The sequence below is a fragment of the Balaenoptera ricei genome, chromosome 6, assembly GCF_028023285.1.
Source record: "Balaenoptera ricei isolate mBalRic1 chromosome 6, mBalRic1.hap2, whole genome shotgun sequence".
Taxonomy (NCBI): domain Eukaryota; kingdom Metazoa; phylum Chordata; class Mammalia; order Artiodactyla; family Balaenopteridae; genus Balaenoptera; species Balaenoptera ricei.
The window spans coordinates 26,070,573-26,082,865 of NC_082644.1; the positions used below are offsets into that span (position 1 = coordinate 26,070,573).

The following is a 12,293-nucleotide window of genomic DNA, read 5'->3' on the forward strand; positions in this document are numbered from 1 at the left end:
GTTGGTTTTTGTCAAATGCTTTTTGTGTCTGTTGAGATGATCATGTCGTTTTTGTCTTTTATTCCACTGATATGAGGTATTTTGTTGATTTTGAATGTTACACCAACCTCATGTTCCTGAGATAAATTCCATTTTATCATGGTGTATATACTTTTCTGTATGTTGTTGGATTTGGTTTGTTGCTAATATATTTTGAGGATTTTTTTCCTCCATATTCATAAGAGATACTGGTCTATAATTTTCTTGTGATGTTTTTCTCATTTTAGTATCAGTGTAATTCTGTACTCATAGAATGAATTGTGACATGTTCCTCCTCTTCTATTTTTTGAGGAGCTTGTAAAGGATTGGTGTTAATTCTTTAATGTTTGGTAGAACTCACCAGTAAAACCATCTAGACTTGGTGCTTTTTTTGTGGCAAGTTTTTGGAATAATAAGTTTCTTTACTTGATATAGGTCTATTCAGATTTTCTATTTTTTCTTTGTTTTAATTACTTTTTTATTGAGGTAACATTGGCTTATAGCATTATATAAGCTTCATGTGTGCAATAATATACTTCTGCTTCTCTATACATTACAGCTCACCAAAAATTTAGTTTCCATCTGTCACCACATAGTTGATCCCCTTTACCCATTTCACCCCCCTGCCACAACACACCTTCCTCTCTGGTAACCACTACGCTCACTATATCTATGTTTGGTTTAGTTTATTCAACTTCTTAAAATTTTTTTATATTCCACATGAGTGAAATTATATGATATTTGTCTTTATTCATCTGACATATTTCACTTAGGATAATACTCTCAAGGTCCATCCATGTTGAAAGAAATGGCAAGATTTCTTTCTTTTTTTATGGCTGAGTAGTGTGTATTCTAGTATATATACATCTATTTGTCTGTCTACACCTTCTTTCTCCGTTCATCACAAGATGGGCAATTAGGTTGTATTCATATCATGGCTATTGTACATAATGCCACAATGATCACAGGGGTCCGTGTATCTTTTGGAGCAAGTGTTTTTGTATTCTTTGGATAAATACCCAAAAGAGGGATAGCTGGATCTTATCGTAGTTCTATTAATTTTTTGAGGAATCTCCATACTGTATTCCCTAGTGGCTACACCAATTTACATTCCCACCAATAGTGTATGAGCGTTCCCTTTTCTCCACATTCTTGCTAAAACTTGTTATTTCTTGCCTTTTTGATAATAGCGTGTTAATTTTAACAAGCATGAGTTAGTATCTCATTGTGGTTTTGATTTGCATTACTCTAATAAGTAGTGCTGTTAATGTCTTTTCAAGTGCCTGTTGGCATTCTGTATGTCTTCTTTTGGAAGCTCCTTTGCCCACTTTTAAATAAGGTCATTTGGTTTTTTTGTTGTCAAGTTGTATGAATTCTTTATATATTTTGGATATCAGTCCCTTATTGGATATATGATTTACAGATATCTTCTCCCATTCAGTAGGTTGTCTTTTTGTTCTGTTGACATTTTCCTTTGCTGTGCAGAAGCTTTTTAGTTTGATGGAGTCCTGTTAATTTTTGCTTTAGTTTCTCTTGCCTGAGGAGACATTATCTAGAAAGATAATAAGATCAGTGTCAAAGAGCATACAACCTATGTTTTCTTCCAGGAGTTTTATGGTTTCAAATCTTACATTCAAGTCTTTAATCTACTTTGAGTTGATTTTTGTGTATGATGTGAGATAATGGTCTAGTTTCATTTTTCTTTTTTTGCATGTGATTGTCCAGGTTTCCCATCACCATTTATTGAAAAGACTAGGCTTTCTCCATTGTATTTTCTTTGCTCCTTTGTCATACATTAGTTGTCCATATATGTGTGGGTTTATTTCTTGCTCTCAGTTCTGTTCCATAGATCTATGTAACTTTTTCTGCCAATACCATGCTGTTTTGTTACTATGGCTTTGTAATATTTGAAATCGGGGTGTGTGATACCTCCAGCTTTGTTTGTTTTTTTTTTCCATCAGGATTATTTTGGCTATTCAGGGATCTTTTGTGGTTCCATATAAATCTTAGAAGTTTTTGTTATGTTTCTGTGAAAAATGTCCTTGGAATTTTTGATAGGGATTACTTCAAACTTGAGATTGCTTTAGGACATTTGAGCAATGTTAATTCTTCCAATCTGTGAGCACAGAGTATATTTCCATTTATTTATCTCTTCTTCAGTATCTTTCAACAGTGTGTTATAGTTTTCAATGTACAGATCTTTCACCTCCTTGGTTAAATTTATTCCTAGATATTTTATTCTTTTTGTTGTGATTGTAAGTGGGGCTATTTTCTTAATTTCTCTTTCTGTTAGCTCAGTGTTAGTGTGTTAAAAACAGCACAAATTTGTGTATGTTGATTTTGTATTCTGCAACATTGCTGTGTTTATTACTTCTAATAGTTTTGTGGTGGTGTCTTTAGGGTTTTTAACATATATAATCATACCATCCACAAATAGTAACAGTTTTTTATTTCTTTTTCTTATCTAATTGCTCTACCTAGGACTTCCAATGCTATGTTGAATAAGAGTGGCAAGAGTGGGCATCTTTGTCTTATTCCTAATTTTATTTTTTTATTTTAATTTTTAAAATTTTTAAAATTTTTATTTGTTTTTGGCTGCATTAGATCTTCATTGCTGCGCATGGGCTTTCTCTATTTGTGGCGAGCAGAGGCTACTCTTTGTTGCAAGTGTGTAGGCTTCTCATTGCGGTGGCTTCTCTTGTTGCAGAGCACAGGCTCTAGGCACACGGGCTTCAGTAGTTGCAGCACACAGGCTCAGTAGTTGTGGCACACTGTCCCTAGAGTGCGTGGGCTTCAGTAGTTGGTGGCGCGCAGGCTCAGTAGTTGTGGCACGTGGGCTCAGTAGTTGCGGTGCGTGGGCTTTAGGGTGCGCAGTCTCAGTAGTTGTGGTGCGTGGGCTCAGTAGTTGTGGCTAACAGGCTCTAGAGCTGGCTCAGTAGTTGTGGTGCACGGGTATAGTTGCTCTGTGGCATGTGGGATCTTCCCGGACCAGGGATCGAACCCGTGTCCCCTGCATTGGCAGGCGGATTCTTAACCACTGCGCCACTGGAGAAGTCCTTATTCCTAGTTTTAATGAGATAGTTTTCAGTTTTTCACCAATGAGGGTGATGTTAGCTGTGCTTTTGTCATATATGGCCTTTATTATGTTGAGGTATGTTCTATACTCACTTTATTGAGTTTTTATCACAAATGGGTGTTAGAATCTTGTCAAATGCTTTTTCCGCATGTATTCAGATGATCTTATGTTTTTATGCTTCATTTTGTTAATGTGATGTATCATTGTGATTGGTTTGAGGATGTTGAACCATCCTTGCCTCCCTGGAATAAATCCCACTTGATCATGGTGTGTGATCCTTTGAATATATTGTTGTATTTAGTTTGCCAATATTTAGTTGAGGATTTTTGCATCTGTGTTTATCAGAGATATTGGCTGTAATTTTCTTTTTTGTGTGTTGTCTTCATTTGGTTTTGGTATCAGAGTGACATTGGCTTTATGAAATGAGTTAGAAAGCATTCCTTCTTCTTCATTTTTCTGAAGACTTTGATAAGGATAGATATTAAATCTTCTTTGAATGTTTGATAGAATTCACCTGTGAAGCTCTCTGGTCCTGGACTTTTGTTTTGGGGGAGGTTTTTATATTACTGTTTCAATCTCTGTCTTTATGATTCAGTTTTGGAAGGTTATGTTATTCTAAGAATTTGTCTGTTTCTTCTAGGTTGTCCAATTTGTTGCTACATAGCTGTTCATAAGATTCTCTTATAATTCTTTGTATTTTTGTGGTATCTGGTTTGCTGTATTTCCAGTGCTTTCTAGTACATTCTTTATTTCATGTGTTGAGTTCTTCAGCTCCAGAGTTTGGTCCTTTTTTAGAGTTTCAGTCTCTTTGGTAAAGTGTTCTTTCTGTTCATTAATTTTATTCCTGAGCTAATTGAACTTGAGCCTTTCTGAGTTTTCTTGTAGCTTGTGGAATTTCTTCATGACAGCTATTTTGAATTCTCTATTAGATCATAATACTCCACAATTTTAAGGTTGGTTTTTGGGGAATTGTCATTTTCTTTTTGTGATACAGTGTTACTGTGGTTCTTTAGGATGCCTGATGAGTTGTTCCTCTGCTGGTGCATTTGAAGTAGCAAATACTTTTCCACTGGATTCTAATAACTCAACAAGTAAGAAATTAGAGGATTTTTTTTGTTTTCCAGTAGGTGGCACTATAGCACAAGTTTTTCTTTATCTTAGCTGAGCTGCCACTGGTTATATTTAAGAGTTGGCACTTTCCACTCTCTGCTTGTGTCAGAGGTATTGCCCCATACCCTCATTATCGCTTCTTGTGCCTTCAGGGTCAGTGGCATCGCCTCCTGGGGCACAGGGATGATGGGCTCTTCTGCTGCGTCCAGAATTCCCTGAATCACAGGCTTCACCACCAAGGGTGGGGATGGAGAGTTGGGGTCATGCAGGCACCTCTGCTTGTGTCTGGTATTGTAAGGTTCGCAGGCTCCACCACTGTGGGCAGTAGGCCAGAGTTGTGGGTGCCTCAGTGACTTGGGGGATGGGGTCCTGGGCCCTAGTACTGCTGCTGCCCAGTTACCAATGGCCATGGGCGCCACTCCTGCTGGGAGGTCAGAGTCACGTATACCACCTCCTCTGCTGCTACCTGGTTTTCTGGGGCTGTGGGCCTAGCTGTTGTGGCTGGAGCGCTAGGATTGCAGGCACTGTCTCTATTGTTCCCTCAGTTGTGCCTCTGTGTGTTACAGTCCACCCACCTTTTGGTGTACAGGTGCGTGGTATTCTTCAGCATCCTGTTGTGTTGAGTAGAGGGGCCCTAGTTGAGTTGTCTCATTTCACCGTGCTGCTGACATCACTCTCCTGATTTTCTGTTTCTTCTCAAAGGTATTCTTGGTAGTTTGTGTCTTTCTAGGAACTTTTTAAATCTTTCTTACCTATTTGTTGGCATACTTTTCTTCATAGTATTCTCTTATAATCCTTTTTATTTCTGGTTATAATGTTCCCTCTTTATTATTATAATTTGAGTCTTCTCTTTTTTGTGGTTGCAGGGGGAAGTCCAGCTAAAAGTCTGTCAATTTTGTTGATTTTTTAAAGAACCAACTTTTGGGTTTGTTGATTTTTCTGCATGACTTTTCTCTATCTTTTTTTTCCATTCTAATCTTTTGCATTTCCTACCTTCTGCTTGCTTTGGGTTCATCTTGCTCTTCTTTTTTCCAGTTACTTAAGGTGGAAGGTTATTGAGTTGAATTCTTTCTCTTTCTAATATAGTGTTTGCAACTATAAATTTCTCTTTAGCACTGCTATGTATCAGCATAGCTGTGTATCATAAGGCTTGATTTTTTTTTTGTTTTTTTTCATTCATCCCAAAGTACTTTATGTTTTTCATTGTGTTTTCCTCTTTGACCCATTGGTTATTTAAGCATATGATGCTTAACTTTTATATAGTTGTCATTTTCCCACATTTTCTTTTGTTATTGATTTCAAATTTAATTTCATTGTGGTCAAAGAACATACTTTGCATGATTTAATTCTTTTTTAGTTTATTGAGGTTTGTTTTGTCACCTAGCACATGGTCTGTCATGGAGAATGTTTCATGTGCATTTGAGAAGAATGTGTATTCTGTTCTTTTCCGATCTAGAGTATTCTGTAGATATCTGCTACGACAAGGTAGTTTATGGTATTCTTCAATAAATTAGCTCTTTTTTGTTGATCTTCTGCCTTGCTTTCAACCCATTCTTATAAGAGAGGTATTGAAGTCCCCAACTATTTTTGTTGAATTGTTTATTTCTCCCTTCAGGTTTTCAGTTTTACTTCATGTATTTTGGGGCTCTCTTTTTAAGTGCAAGCATACTTATAGTCACTATATCTTACTGATGAATCAATCCTCTTATCATTGTAAAATATCTTTCTTTTGTCTCTAGGAACAATTTTTGCCTTACAGAATTTTGTGTGATATTAGTATAGCCGTCTCGGTTCTATTTTGGTTATTGCTTGCAATGTCTATATTTTTCTATCTTTTATTTTTCAGCCTGTTTGTGCCATTGAATCTAACTTGTCTTTTGTAGATAACATATAGTTGGATTTATTTTTTTGAATGGAATCCAATTTATGCCTTTTTGTTTTATGTTTTTTGGGTCCATGTTTTTAAGACTAATTTTTTTAGATCAGTTTTAAGTTCACAACAAAATTGTGAAGGTACAGAGAGAGGAAGGTACAGAGATTTCCCATATATCCCCTGCCCCAACAGATGCATCTCTCATTATCAACATCACTCACCAGAATGGTACATTTATTATAATCAGTGAACCTACATTGATACATCATAGTCAGCCATAGTTTCCCTTAGGGTTCATTCTTGATGTACATTTTATGGATTTGGACAAATGTATAATGACATAGTCATCGTTAGAACATCATACAGAGTATTTTCACTGCCCTAAAAATCCTCTTGCTCTGTCTATTCATCCCTCCTTATCTCTTTGCCTCCCCCATCCCCAGCAAACACTGATCTTTTTGTCTTCGTAGTTTTGCTTTTTCCAGAATGTCATATAGTTGGAATCATATAGTATGTAGCGTTTTCAGATTGACTTCTTTCACTTACTGATAATATATTTAAGATTCCTTCATGTCTTTTCATAGTTTGACAGCTCATTTCTTTTTAGTGCTGAATAATCCATTATCTGGATGTACTGCAACTTGTTTATTCATTCACTTATTGAAGGGCATCTTGATGCTTCCAAGTATTATAAATCTGTTATAAACATTTGTGTGCAGGTTTTTGTGTGGACATAGTTTTCAACTCCTTTGGGAAAATACCAAGGAGCATAATTGCTGGATTATATAGTAAGAGTATGTTTAGTTTTGTAAGAAACCGCCAAACTCTTTCAAAGTGGCTGTACCATTTCACATTTCCACTAGTAATGTACAAGAGTTCCTATTGCTCCACAGTCTCACCAGCATTTGGTGTTATCAGTGTTCCAGGTTTTAGCCATTCTAATAGGTGTGTAATGGTATCTCATTGTTGTATTAATTTGCATTTCTCTGATGACATATGATGTGGAGCTCCTTTTCATATGATTATTTGTCATGTATTTTCTTTGGTGAGGTCTCTGTTAAGGTCTTTGGCCTGGTTTTTACTCAGGTTGTTTGTTCTCTTATTGTTGAATTTTAAGAGTTGTTTGGGGCTTCCCTGGTGGTGCAGTGGTTGAGAATCCGCCTGCCAATGCAGGGGACACGGGTTCGACCCCTGGTCTGGGAAGATCCCACATGCCGCCGAGCAACTGGGCCCATGAGCCACAACTACTGAGCCTGCGCATCTGGAGCCTGTGCTCCGCAACAAGAGAGGCTGTGACAGTGAGAGGCCCGCGCACAGCGATGAAGAGTGGCCCCCACTCGCCACAACTAGAGAAAGCCCTCACACAGAAACAAAGACCCAACACAGCCATAAATAAGTAAATAAATATATATATTTAAAAAAAAAAAAGAAATGCAAATTCTTAAAAAAAAAAAAAAGAGTTGTTTGTATGTTTTGAATAACAGTCCATTACCAGATGTCTCTTGTGCAAATGTTTTTTCCCAGTCTGTGGTTTGTCTTCTCTTTCTCTTGACTTTGTCTTTCGCAGAGCAGAAGTTTTTAATCTTAATTAAGTCCAGCTTATTAGTCATTTCTTTTATGGATTTTGTCTTTGGTGTTGTATCTCAAAAGGCATCACTGTTCCCAAGGTTTTCTCCTATATGATTTTATAGAAGTTTTATAGTTTTGTGTTTTACATTTTGGCCTATCATTGATTTTGAGTTAATTTTTGTGATGAGTCTAAGGTCTATGTCTAGATTAATGTTTTTTTCTTATGGACGTCCTGTTGTTCCAGCACCATTTGTTGAAGAGACTGTATAGCTTTGCTCCTTTGTCAAAGATCAGTTGACTTTATTTATGTGGGTCTATTTCTGAGTTCTCTGTTTGGTCCATTGATCTGTTCTTTTGGCCAGTACCACATTGTCTTGATTACTGTAGCTTTATAGTAAGTCTTGAAGTCAGGTAGTGTCAGTACTCCAGCTTTGTTCTTCTCATTCAGTATTGTGTTGGCTATTCTACGTCTTTTGCCTTTCCATATAAACTTTAGAATCAGTTTGTTGATGTCCGTAAAATAACTTGTTGGAATTTTTTTGGCTGAGATTGCATTGAATCTATAGATCAAGTTGGGAAGAACTGACATCTTGAAATATTGCATCTTCCTGTCCATGAACATGGACTATTTTTCCATTTACTTAGGTCTTCTTTGATTTTGTTCATTAGTGTTTTCTAGTTTTCCTCATGTAGGTCTTATATATATTTTTAGGTGGCTCATTTTCTAAATCCATTCTGCCAATCTCTGACTTTTGATTGGGGTATGTAATCCATTTACACTTAGTGTAATTACTGATAAATTAGAATTTACACCTGCCTTTTTCTTGTTTTTATATGTCTTGCGGCTTTTGCATTCCTTTATTCCTTGATTCTTGCCTTCTGTTGTGTTAGATATTTTTGATTATGCCTTTCCAATTTCCTTTTTGTTTTCTTTTCTGTTTATTTTCAGTTATTTTCTTAGCACTCACCTTAGGATTACAATTAGCTCTTAAAACAGTCTCGTTCAGATTAATACTAGTTTAATTGAAGTATACAAAACCTTTTCTCCAGTATATCTGCATTTCCTTCCTCTTTTGTACTATTACTGTCATCAAATTATACTTTTATATACACTATATGCTTATCAATCTATTTTTATAATTATTGCTTTATGCAAGTGTCTTAAAACTGGTCAAGAAAAGAGTTATGTTTGAAGAGTTATATTTATTCTCATAATACCCATTTAGTTAACTTTTTTTGGTGCTTTTTGTTTCTTTGTGTGGATTCAACTTACCCTATAATGTCTTTCATTTCAGCCTGAAGGATTTCCTTTAGTATTTCTCATAGGGCAGGTCTGCTAGCAACAAATTCTCTCATATCTGTTTTATGGTTTTGGATTGTTGTTTTTAAATCTGGAGGTGTCTTAATTTCTCCTTCATTTTTTCAAGGAGAATTTAGCTGGTTATAAAATTCTTGGTTGACCATGTATTTCTTTCAGCACTTTGAAGGTGGTCATCTCACTGTCTTCCATCTTTTCTGATGAGACATAACCATCTCTTGTTACCCTCTTCATGGTCGTATTTTAGGCTACAACTTCCTCCACTCAGTTTTAGTTGCCTCTTTACTTTCATCTGCTTTCTTTCTTCCAAAATCCATTGAAGACTCTTGCTTCTTGCTCTGTGAGCTTATTCTTTTTAAAATTTCTTCTCACCAGGGTCTTAGGAGGAAGGGAAAGCTAGTGTATGTGTTCAATCTACTACTTAAACCAGATATTCTCTGTATCTTGCTATAGAAGGTCTAATCTAAGCCTGTGGTGTCCCAGGAGCTACACACTTGCCTATGTTTTAAGTCATCCAAGCTTGTCACCCAAGTATTTGAAATATGTTTCACAAGATGGCTTTTTCTTTGAGAAGTAGTTCAGGAATTTAAGAGGTGTAAAATCTTGTTATCCTTCCCAATCTGTAAATAAATGGGGATAGTAAAGTGAATAGTAAACTCTGCTTCATCCAGTATTTTAAGCTTTTCATGTTGAACTAGCTGCAATTTATTTTAAAAATTCTAAACAGTATCACAATATGTGTATTTAAAGGTGAATGTAATTATATGTCCGCAATACTTATATACTTACTAAAAGGAATATTCAGATTCTAAACATCTGTTGGTTAGGAATCCTAATTATGGTCTCCATAATGATGCGGTGTGTGATGCTTGACTAAAAAGTGGTTGATGTGGAGAGTCTTACTTCTTGCTGATAACCACTTGCATAGCAGTGCCCTGATTCCAGGTGATGTGTTTGGTTTAAAATAGAATTTTGGTAGGAACGTTAGTGCCCAGGTCTCACCCAGGAACATGAGGCTTTTTCTTGATCTGGTTGATGATGTAGGACTTCTTAATGTATTTCAAGACATTGCAAAGATTGGCTCAGAAAAAAAGGTTTGCTTGTGTGACAGGTTTTAACAGAACCCAGGAGACACTCTTTGACAATAACCTATAGAATATGTGCTGTTAGGTAAATGCAGATTGCTTACCTAATGCAGTAGTTCTCAAAGCATCAGCATCCCTGGAAACTAGTTAAAAATGCAGATTCTCAGCCCCTCAGACCTACTAAGTGGAAATTCTGGGGGTGAGGCCTAACAGTCTGGGTTTTTAAGAAAGCCCTCCAAGTGATTCTGATGAGTGTTGAATTAGGAATTGTTGACCTCCTTATGAGTTTAGAAGTATCTGTGGTGGTGATGTTCACGTGAGGTTGGTTCAACCCTGTAGGAATAACCAGCCAGATGTGGTTGTTTGTGGGAAAAGGCTAGGGAGTATGGAAACCTTGCTTGTGAAAACCAGCTTCACCTATTGTTAATATCTTACCTATCTGCTTTATCATCATGTGTTTTCTGAAGAATCTGAAACAAGCAGCATATTTCTTTAAATGATGAAATGGTGAGAATCCTACTGTAGTATTGTTTTTCCCTGATCTGTGATGAGTCTCCTGAGAGACAGGGACCCTGCCTAAGGTGTATTTAAGGTGTGAGATCACAGAAGCCAGTGAAGTTCATAGCAAACTGCCAGACATATCGTATATTCAAAGCAGTCCTAAGTTCTTTCCCTGAGGACTTACATAGTTAGAAAGGCTGGAGGGATTTGGAAAAAAAAGAAAAGGTGTTTTTTAAATGTTGCCTGCCTGCCCTCCGGAAGTGATTTGAGGAGAAAGGGGATTTTATATAGTTCTGGGGGTTTGGGGGTGGTTTTTGTTGTTTTTTGGGTTTTTTGTTTTGTGTTTTTGAGGTTGCAGATTCGGAGGTGAGGACTTACAGCTTAAAAGTAACCTGGTTTTGTTTTGTTTTACTACATAAAGAGTCATAAGGAGTGCTTTAATTCTTTTAAGAACAAAATACTACTGTGGTATTAGGAAGCTATGTTTTATAGCATCCGAGCCACTAGATAAATCTTCAGTCAGCCCTTCATGATGAGGGGATGTGAATAAAATGTGTAATTGGTATTAGGGAAGGCATCCTAAAGGAGAGAAAATTTGGGCTGAGGGTTGAATTTATTGTCATCATGTGTATTTGGCTGAAGAAAAACAGCTACACCCCTCAGGGAATTAGAAGAAATACAAATTTGTCAGGTTGAAAATAGGTGAGAAGTTGGAGATATAACTGTGATCAGGAAAGCTAAGATAGGGAGAATGCCATTCCTTGCATTTGCTTAGTAGTACTGTCATGTAATTGATAGGCTCTTAGCGATAATCTTGAGATAAGTAAAGCACTATTATTGTGCCTCCTTTACAGATTAAAAAGCTGAGGTTCAAAGAGATTAAATGATGGTGGTGTGGTGGCAGCTACTTTTTATTGAACGTATATTCATGTATTTGTTCAACAAATCTTTGAGCACCTACTACGTGACAGGCCCTTTTCTGGGCTTCTGACAAAGCAGACAAAATCTATGTCTTCATTGGGTAGAGAAAGGCAGATGATAAACAGGATAAATAAGTAAATTATGTAATTTTCTAGATGTATTTTCTTCATAAGTCCTGGAGAGAAAAGTGGAACAGGGAAGGGGAGCTGGTTTAAATTGTAAATAGGGTAACTAGAAGGGTTTTGAAGAGAAGGGTGACATGAAGTTAACAAGATCACTCTGGCTGCTGTCTTGAGAACAGACTGAATTATGGATCAGGCATGGAATTAGATCTGTGTACTGGCTCTCAGGTAATCTTTATAACTACTGCAGAGCAGATAGTGAGTCTCAGAGATGTTAGTAGGTGTGCTTAAGATCACAGAGCTAGTAAGTGCCAACAACTCTATTGAAAATATGTTTAGATTTTATAACGTTATGTTCAGACCAGCTGCATTTCTTTTTCTGTTGGGAGGGAGGAACCTAAAATGTGTTAAACCTAAAAGAGGCTGTGTTCTTGATATTTGTCTTTGGTACAGCAGTGAATGAAGATTTGGAATGAAGAATCAGCAGATTGCCTGCACAGAGCAAAATAAATTTGAAAATTTTGCTGTGGAATGGAGATCTGAAGAGTTTCTTGAAAGTGAAGAAATTATAAATGGTGCAGAATCCAGCGTAGCCAAGTTACAATGAATAGTGTAGCTGACTAACAGTGACGTTCCTTTTATTTAGTGTGAGGTCTTTCTTAATTGTTGAGAAGCTGTATGTGTAGTGGTTAAGAGCACT

The 12,293-nt window shown here is 36.6% G+C and overlaps 1 protein-coding gene across 2 annotated transcripts in view; it reads left to right on the top strand.

Moving 5' to 3' along the window:
- The window catches only part of PTPDC1 (protein tyrosine phosphatase domain containing 1), an 85,981-nt gene that overhangs the window by 16,482 nt on the left and 57,206 nt on the right, over positions 1-12,293 (top strand). The window lies entirely within an intron of this gene.